Source organism: Dasypus novemcinctus, chromosome X, assembly GCF_030445035.2.
Source record: "Dasypus novemcinctus isolate mDasNov1 chromosome X, mDasNov1.1.hap2, whole genome shotgun sequence".
In the NCBI taxonomy this organism is placed as follows: domain Eukaryota; kingdom Metazoa; phylum Chordata; class Mammalia; order Cingulata; family Dasypodidae; genus Dasypus; species Dasypus novemcinctus.
The window spans coordinates 25,727,909-25,745,608 of NC_080704.1; the positions used below are offsets into that span (position 1 = coordinate 25,727,909).

General features: G+C 38.0%; 1 pseudogene; it reads left to right on the forward strand.

Moving 5' to 3' along the window:
• The first annotated feature begins 6,291 nt into the window (after positions 1-6,291).
• On the forward strand, positions 6,292-12,668 carry LOC101419122 (ATP-dependent RNA helicase A-like; annotated as a pseudogene).
• The last annotated feature ends 5,032 nt before the right edge of the window (positions 12,669-17,700 follow it).

Consider the following 17,700-nt stretch of genomic DNA (forward strand, 5'->3'; position numbering starts at 1 on the left):
TCTAGGCACACAAGCATCTAAAATACTGCAGAGAATACAGTCTGTAGTGGCCAAAACAACGCTACTTTGAGGACAGTGGCTGCCAATTACACCTGAACAAATGACTGACTGTACATACTTCAGCTGTACATACTTCATTAGGAAAAACAAACACAAAAGAAGGGGAATATATTTTTTCATCCTTTTATAATTAATACATTTTAAATGAATTTGAACTCAAAGCAAAATAAATACAACACTGTGCTTCATGCCTGACTGTAGGCTCTGAATCAATTAAAAAGCAACCAGTCACCTGATACTGAAAAATGTTGCTGTGCAGAACTGAGAGATAATGTGGACCACAAATTAATTACCTGCAATGAAAATTTCAGATGATTTGTATCAATATATATTTTGATTTGGATTGCCATTTACCACCCTCCCTCTCTTTCTCAACCACGTAGCAGTGTGACCCTGGGTAGATCACTAAACTTCAACTTTCTCATCTGTTGATTTGAGATAATAATATCCATGTGATAGTGTGAGAGGGTTGTTGCAAGTATTAAATGAAATACTGTTCACCAAACGGTGCCAATCCTAGGGTAAAGACAGCACTCAGTGATATGTATACTTATAATATACCTACTCCCTCTCTTCCAATCTGCTCCTAGGGTCTATACCACACACAAACAACCCCCCCCTCCCCATAGCCATGCATAGCCCTAGGGAGCCTTCTCTACTACACTATTACTGTTCTGTAAGTTAACCAGTGTAATTTAATCTCCCTTTCACATCCCCACTCCCAACTTTCTTCATCTGCTCAAAATAACAAAGTCTGGGGCAGGGTGTGGGTGGGGGGGACAACAGAGAAGAGATAAGGAAATAGAGGGACACTGGCAAGGGCTGCATTTCATCCTGGGGTTTGTAGCAATTACAAGTACAACACTCAAGGATGGGGTGGAGATAGGAAAGCACTCTGGCTTCCCAGCATGTACTACTGTATGGAATTATGCATAAGAAAATAATTCCATCCCATTCCATTAAGGTCATATTAGTCTTGTATATATTCTAATCTAGATACTAAGAATTAGATTGAGCTTTGCCCATCATTCTGCCTTCCACTATCTGTATGTGGAGATTTGACTGAGACCAACTAGCCAATCAGCAGAACTAAGGAACTTGCATTCACTGCAGCAAAATAAGGATTTGGATAGATCAGGGCTTTTCAAAACTCATCACACTTTAGTTCATGCAGAAAGTGATAATATTGTACAATTCTCTGGGGTGGCTAGATGAGGCTGCTTGTGGATAGAGGGGACCAGTCAGGGCTCTGGATGTTCCAGGCCTCTCCTGGACACACATTAAGTTGAGGGGGTGGATTTCTCAGCAATTTGCTCAATGTTTTCAGCTCAGACTTCAGAATAAGGTAAACACAAAGAGAAGCTTAAGAAATGTCCTGAGAAAGCAAAAGGATATTCCATATTCTTTATTTCTGGTAGGATATAATAAAAAAGGAACATAGAACGATCACCAATTTTAAGTAGCCATATTTAAAACTACATTGAATCAAAGAATTTTAAAAGTGCAACTGTTCAGTCCATCTAAAGGGATCTGAGGGAAGTGGATTTGGCCCAATGGATAGGGTGTCCACCTACCACATGGGAGGTCCAAGGTTCAAATCCTGGGTCTCCTTGACCTGTGTGGAGCTGGCCCATGTGCAGTGCTGATGCACACAAGGAGTGCTGTGCCACGCAGGGGTGTCCCCTATACCTCCATGCACAAGGAGTGCACCCCATAAGGCGAGGCACCCGGTGCAAAAAAAGTACAGCCTGCCCAAGAATGGCGCTGCACACATGGAGAGCTGATGCAGCACGATGATGCAACAAAAAGAGACGCAGATTCCAGGTGCCGCTGACAAGAATACAAGCGGACACAGAAGAACACACAGCGAATGGACACAGAGAGCAGACAACTGGTGGAGGGGAGGGGAGAGAAATAAAAAAATAAATCTTAAAAAAAAATTAAAGGGATCTGATATTGTGTGGACATTGTTTATACCTGTATAATACAGGTTCACCTTTATTCTTTTGGGGGGACCTAACTCCTATTTTCTCATTCTATGTGTTGTTGTTCAGGATTGAAACCACCCTTTAAAGCCAGGGATGGGACAATGATCCAAGGTGGCCAATCAGAGCACTAAATTATCTTTGTCACAGAGATTATTTTACTGGTTTGCATGTGACCTATGTTTGACAAATAAGAGGTCTATTTCACTTTGCTTTGGCTAGAACAATTGGGAAAAAAAGGGGATAGCTGGCAGAAAGGCTGATTTAAATTCAAGGTTCTGAAAGTAGTTGCTTTTGGTACTAACTTCACATGGGAAAGCATGCCTAAGAAGGAAGCAAACTTAAAGGAGGAATGCAGAGTTAAGAGCTGAAGAAAAGGATCATTTTCTGATTACACTCATAAAATCTTAGATTTGGTCACAGCTGAAGCTATTTCATCATAGGAAGTTTCAGGGAATGTCAGCTAATAATTTCTCCTTTTGCCTTCAACATTTTGGAATTGGTTTTCTGTCATCTGCAACAAGAGTTATCATAGATACAGAAATACAGAACATTAAAGACAGATCAATTTTTACTCTGTTTAATTATTTATAACCAAGCATTAATTACTAATAAATTATATGAGGACCAGATTGTGGTTAAAATATTTGAAAAAAATATTCTATGTAAATTTAAAGATGAAGAATAAAGAACAGTGCTATAGAGTATAAAGGTACTATTAAGAAGAAGCACTAAAATTTGATATAGTTCTAACTAATGTAAAGTTTAGACTATATAACAGTCAAATTTAGCATTAGAGAATGGAATATGAATTATTAAAATAAGTGTTGAGTTAGTCTCAACTCTATGAGAAGGTGAAAATAGTTTTCCATTTATTTCAACTGATGATGTTGTAAAACTTTTTTTTTTAACAAAGGACTAAGAAGAAACACAACAGCTAAGTTGTGCAACACGCTGCTAAGGAAAATGACAATTAATTATAGAAGTGCCTCCTATAGACAGAATAGAGAGATTATGAGGATCATATTTTTATTTTATTTTTAAATATTACCTAATTTAAAAACCTTCCTACAAAGAAACTTCAAGCCTAAGTAGTTTCATTAGAAGGGAATATAAATGGGTGAGTTTTCCATTTTCATGGCTTTTCACCTAAGAACAGGGTTTAGGAACAATGCTGGATATCTAGAGTTCAGGGAAAACAATACAAATTACTGGCTTAATATATAATAAAATATGTTTAAGACAACAATAGCAGCTGGAAAGTAAAAGTTAAAATCTTAGAAAATAGCCATAGATGAGGCCCAAATTCTGCATATAATCTGCACAAATTTCTGCCTGATTGCTAAACTACACATATACAAGGTAGACTATAAGTAGCCCACCTAAGGCTCAAATATCTGAATGGAATTTCAGCTTCTGTCTACTATATGGGAGACAAAGTTTAGAATTTAGCTTAACCGGTTTCACTGTCTACCTTAGCAAACACGTACATAAACCAAAAAAAAAAAAAGAAGGAAAGGAAGAAAGTCAGTCAAGAGAAGGGAGGAAGGGAGGGAGGGAGGAAGGAAGAAGTCAACACCTTCAGGGCAACATGACAGAATCCATAATCTGTAAAAGGTATCAGAAACAATATCATTATGCAATTCAAAATTACTAGACGTATGAAGATGAAGAAAATATGAATCATAATCAAAGGAAAAGACATTTTTTCAGTCATTGGAAATTGATCCAAATGTTGGAATTAGCAGGCAATGATTTAAGAGCAGCTCCTATAACTGTGTAAAAGGAGGTAAAGGAAAATATGCTCATAATAAATAGACAAAAGGGAAAGTTCAGAGAGAAATAAAAGCTATGTTCAAAATAACCAAAGACAAATAGATCAATGAAACAGATTAGGGAACCCAGAAATAGACTCATACAAATTAAGATAATTGATCTTTGATGAGGGAGCAAAGGCAATTCAGTGGGGGAAAGGATAATCTTTTCAACAATGTGCTGCAACAAACGGACATAGATTTGAAAAAAATTAATCTAGACACAGACCTTACGTCTTACACAAAAATTAACTCAAAATGGATCACAGACCTAAATGTAAAATACAAAACTATACAACTTGTACAAGATAACATAAAAGAAAATCTAGGTGACCCTAGGGTATAGGCAATGACTTCATAGATAAAATACCAAAAGCATGATCAATGAAACAAAAAACTGTTAAGTTAGACTTCATTAGGAATTTCTGCTCTGCTAAAGATAATGGTAAGAGAATGAAAACTCAAGCCACAGACTGGGAGAAAACATCTGCAAAACACACATCTGACGAAGAACTTGTATCCCAAATAAACAAAGAACACTTAAATCCCAATAGTAAGAAAGAAAATGAACCAATTACAAAACTGACCAAACATCTGAACAGACACCTCACCAAAGAAAATACACAGTTTTCAAATAAGCACTTGGAAAGAGGCTCAAGATTAGATGTTTTCAGGGGTTTACAAATTAAAATAACAACGAGATACCACTACACACTGATTACAATGGCTAAAATTCATAAAACTGACAAGACCAAATGCTGACCATGGTGTGGAGCAACAAGAACTCTCATTCATTGGTGGTGGGAATACAGAATGATATAGTCACGTTAGAACACAGTCTGGCAGTTTCTAAAGAGATAAACATAGACTTACCACATGATCAAGCAATTATACTCATAGGGGTTTATCCAAATAAGTTGAAAACTTATGTCTATACCAAAACCTGTACATGAATGTTTATAACATCTATATTCATAATTGCCAAAAAAGTGGGCAGCGACCAAGACGTCCTTCAATAGGAGAATGGATAAACAAACTATGATACATCCATATAATGGAAAATTAGTCAGAAATGAAAAGAAATGAGCTATCAAGCCACAAAGGATATGGAGAAACCTTAAATGCATGTCACGAAGTGAAAGAAGCCAGTCTGAAAAGGCTACATACTGCATGATTCCATTAAATGATATTCTGGAAAAGGTAAAACCATGGAAGCAGTAAAAAAATAAAAGCTACTGGTTACTTGGGGTTCCAAGGGAAGGTAGTTGGGATAAACAGGTAGAGCAAAGGACATTTTTAGGGCACTAATACTATTCTGTAAGATACTGAACGGTGGATTCATGACCTTATGCATTTGTCAAAACCCATAGAACTGCCCAACACAGAGTGTGAACCCTAGTGTACACTCCAGACTTTAATTAATAGCATTATATCAATTTGTTCATCATTTGGAACAAATGTACCACACTAATGCAAGATGTTCATAATAGGGGAAACTGGAAGAGAGTGAGGTGGGGAAAGGGGGAACATAACATGGGAACTCTAGACTTTCTGTCCAATTTCTTCTGTAAACTTAAAACTGCTCTACAAAATAAAATCTATTAAACAAAAGCACACACACACACACAAAACAAATGGAAATTCTAAAACCGAAGTATATGTGAACTGAAAAAAAAAAACCCACTGTTTGGCCTTAATAGAATTTTGGAGATGGCAGAAAAAGATCCAGTAATTCAAAGGTATATCCATAGAAATTTTCCAATATCATTAATCACATCTAGGATAATATAACAAATCTAATTATGTGGAAGTTGAGTCCTTAGAGGGAACAGGGTATAGAGAATTATAAAGAAAAATATCAAGAGGAATTTGAATAAATATCTGACATTATATACCTCTTTAAAAAATTATTTTAGCTATTCTAGTTGCCTTTTCATATAAAGTTTAGAACAATCTTGTCTACAAAAATATCTTGCTGGGATTTTGAAAGAAATTGTGTTAAGCTGATATATAAATTTGGGGAGAACTGACATCTTTACTAAATTGAGTCCTCCAACCTGTGAATATGCTATGTATTTTTATTTATTTGAATATTTAATTTTTAAATCATCATTATGTAGTTTTCAGCATACAAGTCCTGTATATGTCATTACATTTATTTTAAGTATTTTTGAGTGAATGTAAATGGCATTATGTTTTAAACTTCAATTTTTACATGTTCATAGCAAGCCTATAATACAATTGCTGTTTTGGTTGATGTTTATCATGTGACTTTCCTAAAGTCATGTATTATTTCTAATAGTTTTGGAATTTTTGTAGACTCCCTGGGTTTTCCATGGAGAAAATCGTGTCATCTGAAAAAGGGACGGTTTTAGTTCTTTTCAAACTGCATAACTTGAATGTCCTTTTCTTGCCTCATTTCACCATCGAGGATGTCTGGTGCTATATTGAATAACAGTGATGAATGTGGACATCATTTCCTTGGTCCAAATCGTACCAGTGAATGCATTCAGTCTTTCACCATTAAGTATGATATTAGCTTTAGGTATTTAGTAGATATTTATCAACTTGAGGAAATTCCTTTCTTTTCCTAGTTTCCTGAGATTTACATTTGTCGTGAATAGGTGTTGAATTTTGGCAAATTGTTGTCCTGCAGTGGTTGATATGATCATGTGATTTTTCTTTTTTAGCTTGTTAATATTGTGGATTAATTTTTAATATAGAACCAGCCTTACATTCTTGGAATAAACCTCACATGGTCATGGTTTATATATTTTAATATATTGCTGGATTTGATTTTGCTAAATTTTTTGAGGATTTTTGTGTATATCATCATGAGAGATATTGGTCTTTGATTTTTGTTTTGTTTTTCTTTTTATTTTCTCTGTCTTTTTTTGTGTAAGGGTAATACTGGCCTTATAAAATGAGATGAGAAGTGTTTCTGCCTCTTTAATTTTCTTGAAGAGATTGTGTTGATTTGGAGTTAAGGCTTCATTAAATTTTTGGTAGACTTTCCAAATAAAATTATCTAGACCTAAAGATTTATTTCTTAGGAGATTTTAAACTATGAATTCATTTTTCTTTAATAAATTTTAGACTAGTCAGATTATCTATTTCATCTTTGGTGAGTTTTGGTTGTTGTCTCTTATAAGGGTCAGAAATTGTATTACCTTTGCACTTTTTTTAGGGTAGGCAAAGGAGTAAAGAATTTATTAAGAAACAAGAAAATGAGAAAAGTATACGTTCTGAGGCATGGGCCCTGGGTGTGCTGCAGATTTAGAGATGTGCATGCATTTACAATAGATAGCTTTCATCTATTAATGCTTCTACATCTTCTATCAGTTCAGTAATTTATGCTGTCCTAGAAGATGTATCAATCCGATCCCGTCTGCTATGATTCAGTTTCCTTTAAATTTTCTTTTTCATCGGTGTGAAAAATACATTGCGCGCATACGTGTGAATGTATTCATTGTTTAGGATACTGAATGGGTGAAAAGAGAGAAGATTCCTTAAACTATTTTTTATACTGTGTCCTCCCTCAGCTTCACTGTTATTCCTCTTTCTCTCACCCTAGTGAAATCCACATCCTTAGGCCAATACAAAGTGTTGCCTCTTCTCTAAAGACCTTTTCAATTCTCCTGGTAGTTGGATGCTCCCTTATGATTTTGTGATTATGATTACTATTATTGTATTTTCACATTGTAATGCAATGATACATTTTACACACTGATGTTCTGCTCAGGCCTTGAACTCCTTGATGCGAGGCATCATGCATCTTCCAGTTTGTAATTTCAAAGTATAGATTCTGTTCCAACACCAAGGAGTCAATCGATATATTTATTATGCAGTGCATAAATGATATGATTTCCAGTAAGCTTTATCTTAATATAACTATAAATAGATGCATTTTCATATTCTTAGAGATATTTAAAACTTAGCTATTCATTACATTTTATGTTTCTTTATATGTGCCAAATAACTATAATCAGGAAATGTTTCCCTTAAAAAGTCATCATTTGGAAATGTAGATTATTTTTTTGTGTGTGTGGTACATGTGTTTCATACACAGTGTAAAGACTTTAGCAAACTACCCAGGATATTTGCACAGTGCAAGCTTCATGACTGGAATTCATTACCTGTATTTGATTTTTCCATGAAACAGAACTGGCTCAGTCATTGGGTAATTATTGGGCATTTGCTTAATGAGTTTGGGGGGGGGGTCTCTGACATCCGGGGACTCAGGTGCATTCCCTAAACAAGAATTAGCCTCTATGTTTATTTTCTTATTTCTGTATTCCATTATCCCTGAGGTTTATCCTGACCTGGAGCAGTTTATCTAATTATGCCTGATGACCATCACATATGAAAATAAAGCAAATTAAATATAAACTTTACTAACCCAGACTGACTGGTAGGAAATTAAATCTGGATTTCTGAAAATAATGGAACATAATTTTTGAAAACAAATAATGTAGTCAATTACTCTTACAGGTGCCAATTTTAATGAGGCTAACAACATGGAGGCAATTAAGTTTTAGGTCCTTGCATTAGCACATACACATGAATGAAATGTAAATAATACTAGAAAGAGGCTTGAAAAAATTGATGTCTTGGGCAGATTAAAAGATTCTCTCTGTAATCTTTTTATAGTATTCATTTAGTTAGAATACTTTTTTATAGACAGGAAAAATATAAACTTTAGTTCAGGCAAGCTCTCATTTAAATTATCAGAAAGTATGACTTCAAGGAGATAAAATGATAAATATTAACTGCAATTTCAGTATGTTTTCTTCACAAAAATTATACTAGTATATCTCTACCTTTACCTGTTTTAAACATGTATAAACAGTAGTAAATTGAAATTTAAAAAGCTAACATCATATGAATGCTTAGAACAACAGGGAGAATCCATTTTTACAATAAATTTTAAATTAACAAGGCACCAATAAACTAAAAACCTGCCTAGCCTAACAATTTGGTAGAATAGCTTTTCAGAGCACTCACATTAGCCTCCTAATAAAGTCTTTAATTCTGCTAATATTTATAGCTGCTGAAACATAAAATATCCAAATGAATAAAATAGCATTATTTAGCTCCCCAAACATTCACCTTCAACAAGAAAACAAAGCACCCAATTTAATAGAAATTGGTAGTTTTCTGTCTTGTAAACATAATATGGAACCCTTTAATTGGATTTGTTCTAATTGACATTTCTACTTATAATTCCTCAGAGATACTCCTTTGAAATGCCCCAGGGTAGTGGTACGGTGGAATTAACAGAGGCTTTAGATACTAATTGGGTGTAAATGCTACTGGTTCAATGATTTATACACTAGGTGACCATGGCCACATTAGTTGACCTTCTCAAAACTAGGTTTAGTCACCTGTGAAATGGGGTTGTAAAATTATCTGACCTTACTGGATTGTTGTGAACATTCAATGAGAAAATATTTCATTTATGGTGAGAATGTTTCTCATATACTGACTGTCTAACCTTGGTAGGGGCAAAGCAGGGATGGAGGAGTGAAAATTAAAACTGAGCGGGTCTAGAATCAGAAGTGGATTTAAATGCTGGGCTTCATGGAAACTGGACATTGGAAAATGCTAAGGCTCATCTGAAACAATATTTCCAAAAAGTAAAGATCCAAAGAGAAGAGAAGTATACCCAACAGGAGCTTTGCTGCAGAAATGATTATTTATATCAAGCAGCTGGGCAGAAGGATTTTTGCATGTGAACATGGATCAAATAAGAAACTGGCAGCACAGTCCTGTGCCCTATAACTTGTCAGGCAGTTCTACCATCCGGACTTACAAAGAAGAAAGAAGGAGAGACAGTGAAGCCTTACAAAGTTAGCCTCTCTCAGGATTTAGAGCACCAGTTGCAAAATGTCATTCAAGAACTAAGTCTTGAGATTGTGCAGCCACGTGATGATCCTTCTATGCCAGCTGTACTCGATATTGGCAAGTGGGCTCACCTTGAACCATCTCAGTGGCAAAAGCAAATGTGGTTCCTGGGTCACCTCCGCAGTCCAGTCGAAATCCTTGGGCTAGTAGCAACATTGATGAGGGCCCCATGGCCTTATGCGGCTACAGAACAAATAAGCATGGACCTCAAGAATGAATTAATGTACCATCTGGAACAGGATCATGATTTGCAAGCAGTCTTGCAGGAGAGAGAGTTACGACCCATGGAGAAATTTCAAAGTGAAATCCTGGAATCAGTTAGTCAAAATTCAGTTGTCATTATCCAAGGCACTACTAGTTGTGGTAAAACCACACAGGTTCTGCCATTCACTCTAGATGACTTTGTCCAGAATGACCGAGCAGCAGAATGTGATATTGTAGTAACTCAGCCCAGGAGAATGAAGGCAGTTTCAGTGGCAGAGCGAGTTGCATATGAGAGAGGAGAAAAACCTGGAAAAAGCTGTGGCTATAATGTTCGGTTTGAGTATTCTTCCCTGCCCTCATGCTAGCTTACTGGTTTGCACTGTAGGTGTGCTCCTAAGAAAACTAGAATCAAACATTCGAGAAATCAGCCATGTAATTGTAGATGAGATACATGAAAGAGACATAAATACTGACTTCCTTCTGGTAGTGTTGTGTGAGGTCGTTCAGGCCTATCCTGAAATTTGCATTGTACTCATGTCTACTATTAATACCAGCATGTTCTGTGAATATTTCAATTGCCCCATCACTGAAGTTAATGGAAGAACTTATTCAGTTCAAGAATATTTTCTTGAAGACTGTATTCAGAGGATCCACTTTGTTCCTTCACAAAAGGACAAGAAGAAGGGTCAGGAGGATGAGGGTGGTGAGGATGATGATGCCAATTGCAACCTGATCTGTGGTGATGAATATGGTCTAGAAACAAAGATGAGCATGGCTCAACTGAATGAAAAGGAAACGCCTTTTGAACTCATTGAGCCTCTTCTTAAGTACATGGAGACCCTTAATATTTCTGGAGCTGTGCTGTTTTTTTTTTTGTTGTTGTTTTTTGTTTTTTTGCCTGACTGGAATTTGATTTATATTATGCAGAAGCACTTGGAAATGAATCCACATTTTGGAAGCCATCGTTATCAGATTCTACCTCTGCGTTCTCAGATTCCTCGAGTGGAACAGTGCAAATTATTTGATCCAGTCCCAGTGGGAATAACAAAGGTTATTTTGCTCACAAATACTGCTGAGTTGAGCATTATTATAAATGATGTTGCTTATGGCATTGACTCCTGCAAGCAGAAAGTGAAGCTGTTTACTGCTCACAACAATATGACCAACTATGCTACAGTATGGGCATCCAAAACAAACCTCGAGCAGCAGAAAGGGGGAGCTGGCTGTGTGCAGCCTGGATTCTGCTTTCACCTCTGCAGCCGAGCTCGTTTTGAGAGACTTGAAACCCACATGACACCAGGGATGTTCCAAACACCACTGTATGAAATTGCTTTGAGCATAAAACTTGTGGATCTGGGAAGAATTGGTCAATTCCTGGCCAAGGCAATTGAACCTCCACCTTTGGATGCTGTGATTGAAGCAGAGCACGCTCTTAGAGAGCTTGATGCATTAGATACCAATGATGAGTTGACTCCTCTGGGACAAATCCTGGCTAAACCCCCTACTGAGCCTCGTTTTGGCAAAATTATGATAATGGAGGGTATTTTCTATGTGGGAGATGCTGTCTGTATCGTCTCTGCTGCCACCTGCTTTCCAGAGCCTTTATCAGTGAAGGAAATAGACTGGATTATATTCACTGAAATTTTGCTGGAAACCGACTTTCTGATCATGTAGCTCTTTTATCATTACTCCAAGCTGGGGATGATGCTAGAATAGGTGGGGAAGAAGCAGAGATACGTTTTTGCGAGCACAAAAGACTAAATATGAATGACTTTGGTAGCCAAAGTACAGCTCAAAGAAATTCTAATTGATTCTGGATTTCCAGAAGACTGTTTGTTGCCACAAACATATAATAACATGGGGCCAGATAATAATTTAGATGCTGTTATCTCTCTCCTGGCCTTTGGGTGTGTACCCAAATGTGTGCTATCATAACGAAAATCGAAAGATTCTCACCACAGAAGGGCATAATGCACTTACCTATCAGTGGTCTGCTAATTGTCCCTTTTGCAGCCAGGACATGAAATACCCATCTCTTTTCTTTGTATTTGGTGAAAAGATTTGAACCCGAGCCATCTCTGCTAAAGGCATGACCTTAGTGACCCCCTACAGATGCTTCACTTTGCCTCCAAGAAAGTCTAATCTGATGGGCAGATTGTGCTTGTTGATGACTGTATCAGACTACTAATATCCCATGAAACTGCTGCCAGCATCACTGCTCTCCAGGCAGCCATGGAGGCTCTGGTTGTTGAAGTAACCAAACAGCCTGATGTCATCAGCCAGTTGGACCCTGTAAATGAACATATGCTAAACATGATCCACCAAATCTCTAGGCCCTCATATGCAGGAATCAACCCTATGATTGGCAATGCATGATATGGAGATGGTCCCTGTCCTCCCAAGATAGGACAATGGAAGTGGATACAGAAAGGGAGGTTCTAATTATGGTGATGAAGGTTATGGTACCAGAGGCTATCGGGGCAGTGGTTATGGCGGTGGCTCTACCCCCTACCGGGAAGGATATGGTAGTAGGGTGGCGGAGGCTATAGAGGAGGTTCTTGAGGTAGCTATAGAGGAAACTCTAGAGGAGACTATGGAGGGTCTGGTGGAGGCTACAGAGGAACTGGGGAATTCCAGCGAGGAGTTGGAAGGGGGGTCTGGAAGTGGCTATTTTGGACAAGGAAGAGGAGGTGGAGGTTAATAAAGCTTGGTTATGATGGTACCTATTCACAGACAATAAAAAAAATGCATGTTGTTTTTTCCAAAAATATTAGTTTGCCTCCAATAAGTAAACCTATTTTCCACTCATTCTGTGTTTTGCAAATGATTTTGTTTATATTATGTAAAACAAATTATTATAAAACTTCTACACTTTGTATTTCTGCTATAAGGAGGAAAGATTTGCCTTTTAAAACTAACTTGGCATTTTCTTGGCTTTAGTTTAATACAATAGAAAATAAAATATTATACTGAAAAACAAACAAACAAAAACTAAGTCGGGGTTGCCTTGTTTACAAGACCCTCTCCACTTCATATGTTTTCTCTCATATTAGAAAAAAAAATAGAACAATATTCAGATAATGCATTGCTTTGAATCCAAAATGCAAGCAATTATTAAATGTGTCCTAATTTCAGAAGTCAAAAATGTGATAAAATATGGATCTCAGAATTGATGATTTTTGGTATTAATAATAGCTAACATACATGGAGCACTTACAACATAATGAGGTACAGTCCTAAATGTCATGCTATGAGTCTCCAAAAAGAGCTGGGAGGTTATCAGAGGGTTTGCCCTTATGCACACCTCAGCAGAGTCCCAGAGACAGATAAAGTAGATACAACCCCGGATATTGGTTCTTTTGAGGGCTACAGAGACCCACAGGTTCTATGGTCATGGCAGATGGAGTTCACTGCCATGTCAGTTGGCCCTTCTTTGGAGCTGGTGTTTCTGTGTGATGGAGCTGGACTTAGATGTGATCTTTGTCCACAAGCCTCTCCTGTTACTTTTACTGGAACTGTAGTTGTTGCTGGGGTTTAATGTATACCCAGGGCACCTGAATCTCTGGACTGACCATGTGATAGCCAGGCCCTGAGCCTCAACAGACTTGCAACTCCTCCACTCTGGTTTATTGTTCTTACCCCACTCAGCTAACATGGAGGTGAAGAAGGTCAACCAGCACACCAGGGAGCCAAGAGTGCCTACAACTGAAAGCAGGAAAATTGCATCCAGCATCCATGTGGAATCTAAGCCCCCTCTTGATATAGATGTGGAGTGGACACAACCATTCTAAGTTCCACAGAATGGAGGAATAGAGTATGGATTAGAGTGGACTTACTGATATTCTATTCATGAACTATTGCGATTAGTAATTGAAGAAAATGTGGCATTGGTGTGGAGAAAGTGGCCACGGTGGCTGCTAGGGGTAAGGAGTGGGAGGAAGAGATGTGATGTGGGGGCATTTTCAGGACTTGGAGTTGTCCTGGGTGGTGCTGCAGGGACAGTTACCAGACACTGTATGTCCTCCCATGGCCCACTGGGTGGACTGTGGGAGAGTGTGGGCTATGGTGTGGACCATTGACCATGAGGTACAGCGGTGCTCAGAGATGTAGTCACCAAGAGCAATGAATGTCTCATGATGATGGAGGAGGTTGTTGTTATGGGGGGAGGAGTGGGGTGAGGGGGGTGGGAGGTATATGGGGACCTCATATTTTTTTAATGTAACATTAAAAATATAAAGTCAAAAAATAAAAATAATAATAATAGCTAACATACATGGAGCACTTACAACATAATGAGGTACAGTTCTAAATGTCATGCATATATTATTTATTCTTGGTTTTAAAAATATGAAGGAACTACTATTGTTATTTCCATTTTGCAGGGATTAAGTAACTCCCCCATGATCGCTCAGCTAGTATATGTAGTTGAGCCATAATTGGGGAGAAACCTTTGGCATTGAATCTACCCAAACGAAGCCACAGCTACTGCCAGTGGAGGCATACCTGGCCTGACGAGATTCTTTCACACAGGACACAAGATCGGGAGAATTTGAGGAAGGAGAAATGGAGGATGAGAATTGGTATCATTTCTGTGCTGTCCATTATGCTCAAGCACCTATTAAATGATCTACTTATTTATTGGAAATAAATAGTGTGAGAGAGCGCTGAAATAAATGTCACCTAGTAGGTGAGTTCAGGAAACTTTAAAGTAGGAGTTAAGTATTAAAATAGAATTGGGAGGTTATCAGAGGGCCATGCTTATGCACACCTCAACAGGACCCGAGAGAGAGCCAAAGTAGATACAACCCTCAGTGCTGGTTCTCCTGAAGGCTACGGATCCACAGGTTCTCCGGTCATGGCAGATGGATCTGGAGTTCTGTGCCACGTCAGAGGGCCCTACTTTGAAATTTGTGCTCCTGAATGTGATAGAGCTGGACTCAGATGTGATCTTCCTACACATGCTGCTTCTGTCATTTTTTCTGAACCTGTGGTTGGCGCTAGGGATGGTGCATATTCAGGGGGCTTGAATCTCTGGACTGCCCATGTGCCAGTTGGGCCCTGAGCCTCAGCAGAGTGGTGACTCCTATCTCTAGTTCATTGGACTTACCCAGGTCAGCTAATAGGGAGGGGAAGATGGTCAGCCACCACACCAGGGAATCAAGAGTGCCAACAACTGTAAGCAGAGGAATTGCATCCATCATCCATGTAGAATCTAAGCCCCCTCTTGATCTAGAGATGGAGGGGACATTGCCATCCCAGGGTCCACAGAATGGAGGAATAAAATATAGACTAGAGTGGACTTACTGGTATTCTACTATAGAATTATTGTGACTAGTAATGGAAAAAATTGTAGCATTGAAGTGGAGAAAGTGGCCAGAGTAGTTGCTGAGGGCAGGGAGAGGGAAGAAGAGATGTGATGTGGGGACATTTTTGGGAATTTGAGTTGTCCTAAATGATATTGCAGGGTCAGATGCTGGACTTTATATATCCTGAAATAACTCACTGAATGTACTGGGGGGAGTGTGAACTACAGGGTAAACTATTATCTATGTGGTGTAGCAGTGCTCCAAAATGTGTTCACCAAGTGCGAGGAGTGTGCCGCAATGATGTAGGAGGTTGTTGGCGTAGGAGGAGTAGGGTGGGGGTGGGTGGGGAGTATACGGGAACCTCTTATATTTTTTAATGTAACTTTTTTTGGTGATGTATATATCTTCAATAAAACACAATTTACAAAAATGATGGGGTAGGGAGGTGGGGAGTGGGGTATATGGGAACCTCCTATGTTTTTTATGTTTTTTTAATGTTTTTTAATATAATGTTCTTTGTGATCTATTAACTTTAACTTAAAAAGTGTAAAAAAGAATATGTCCAGTGAAGACATTTTAGAAAGATATACAAAAAACCCTTCTCTAAGGGACAGGTGCCACTTTTTAAGAAAGAAATGGGTAAATAAAATATAGGCTTTGTGCCTGGGTATTGGATCATAGCCCCAGTTCTTCACATCTTCCCTGTTGTCACATGACAGAATTTTCACTGATGTTGCACCTGTCCACGTGACTTGTTTTAGCCAAAGAAATATGGGTGGAAGGGACTAAGTGCCAGTTCTGAGCTGAAGACTTAGGGGGTGATATGTATTGCCACTCAACAGCCTTAAGCCTTGGTGATCCACCATGAAAAATGCATAGATCAGGTAGCCACTGCCCATTCAGCATGTGGCCCAGAAGAGGACAGAGGGAACAGGCCAAACTCAACATTCAGCCTGGAGCCAAGGTCAGCTAAGAACAGCTGAACCATTCTGACCTGGTCTCAAGTGAAAGAAATATAAAAATTCTGTTTTTGGAAGCCAGGAGATCTTGGCATTTTTTGTTATGCAGCAAAACTGAATAATATAGCTCTCTAGGAGGATAGAGTTTGGGAGAGGTGGGAAGGTAAGTATAATAAGACATGTATATAAATAAATATGAGAGTGAGCCACCTAAGGAAAAATACAAAGGAAATACTGATGATATTCAAAGAAGGAAAACATTGCCCCTCACTGAAAATATTTTTACATATTCTCTTAATAAAAACAGTCAACAGTTCAGACAGTGATAACAAATTTGATTTGCCATGTTAGCTATATATTGATCTATCTATCCATCTATCTATCCATCTATCTATCTATCTATCTATCTATCTATCTATCTATCTATCTATCTATCTATCATTGATTTTTAAGCTTCTATGACACCATGGAACCTTTTAAAGAGTTGATAAAAGCCATTGATTCTTTTGCCAGGAAGATACACTACATACAAAAATCTTGAGTACAAATCTATAGCCCACGTAAAGGTCAGTGAATTCCAGGAAAGGAAATTTTGTTTTAGAGCTTGGTTTAGGAGGACACTTCTAGTTGCTATGATACATAAGTAACCTTCCCTGTGCCCCATGTGCAGTTACAGTTGTTTCTTTCACATGGCTTTCATTCTTCTCTTTTTTAAGCTTTATGTAGGTCTATTCTTTTTAATAGAGACTGACAATTATGGAAATGGTGTTCTAAGACAGCCAAATAATGTGAGTAAATGTAAACTTATTCACCCTCATGAATGTAAATCCAAGATTTAGAGATGCTGTACTGTCTTGTGCATTTGTCTCCTCTTAAGGTGGTAGTCTATTCAATTTAATAAACTCATACTTAATATCGACTGCAGTCATGTCTATGCACTCAGTTCTTGGACGCAGGGAGGAAGATGGAAACCAGGGAGAGATGAACAAGGCAGCTGATAGGTGAGAAAGCCAGCTCAAAATTGTCTGCAAAGCTAATTACAATGTCAGTTTTGGATGCTTGTTAATGCTGTGTCTAAACCAGCCATCAATGAGCAAAAGAAAAAAGAAGCTATCTTTGGCTGGGGAAGGAGGAAGAACCTCATGGAATAGATAGTACTTGAGCTTTGGAAAATAAGCAGGGTTCCAAAAAGTGAAAATTGGGACTTGGTCTTTTCCTGTCTGAGGAAATAGCTGACAAGTTATACTTGGTGTTTTAGTTTACTAAAAGCTGTCACTGCAAAATACCAGAAATAGGTTGGCATTTATAATGGGAATTTATTAGATTAAGAGCTTGCAGTTCTGAGGCAGTGAAAATGTCTGCATGAAGGCATCATCAGAGATGCTGGCTGCTGGCGATCTTTGACTCCTGTCAGGTAGCAAGGCGGCCAATCTCTGTCTTCTCTTCCAGGCTCACTTTCTCCCCGAAC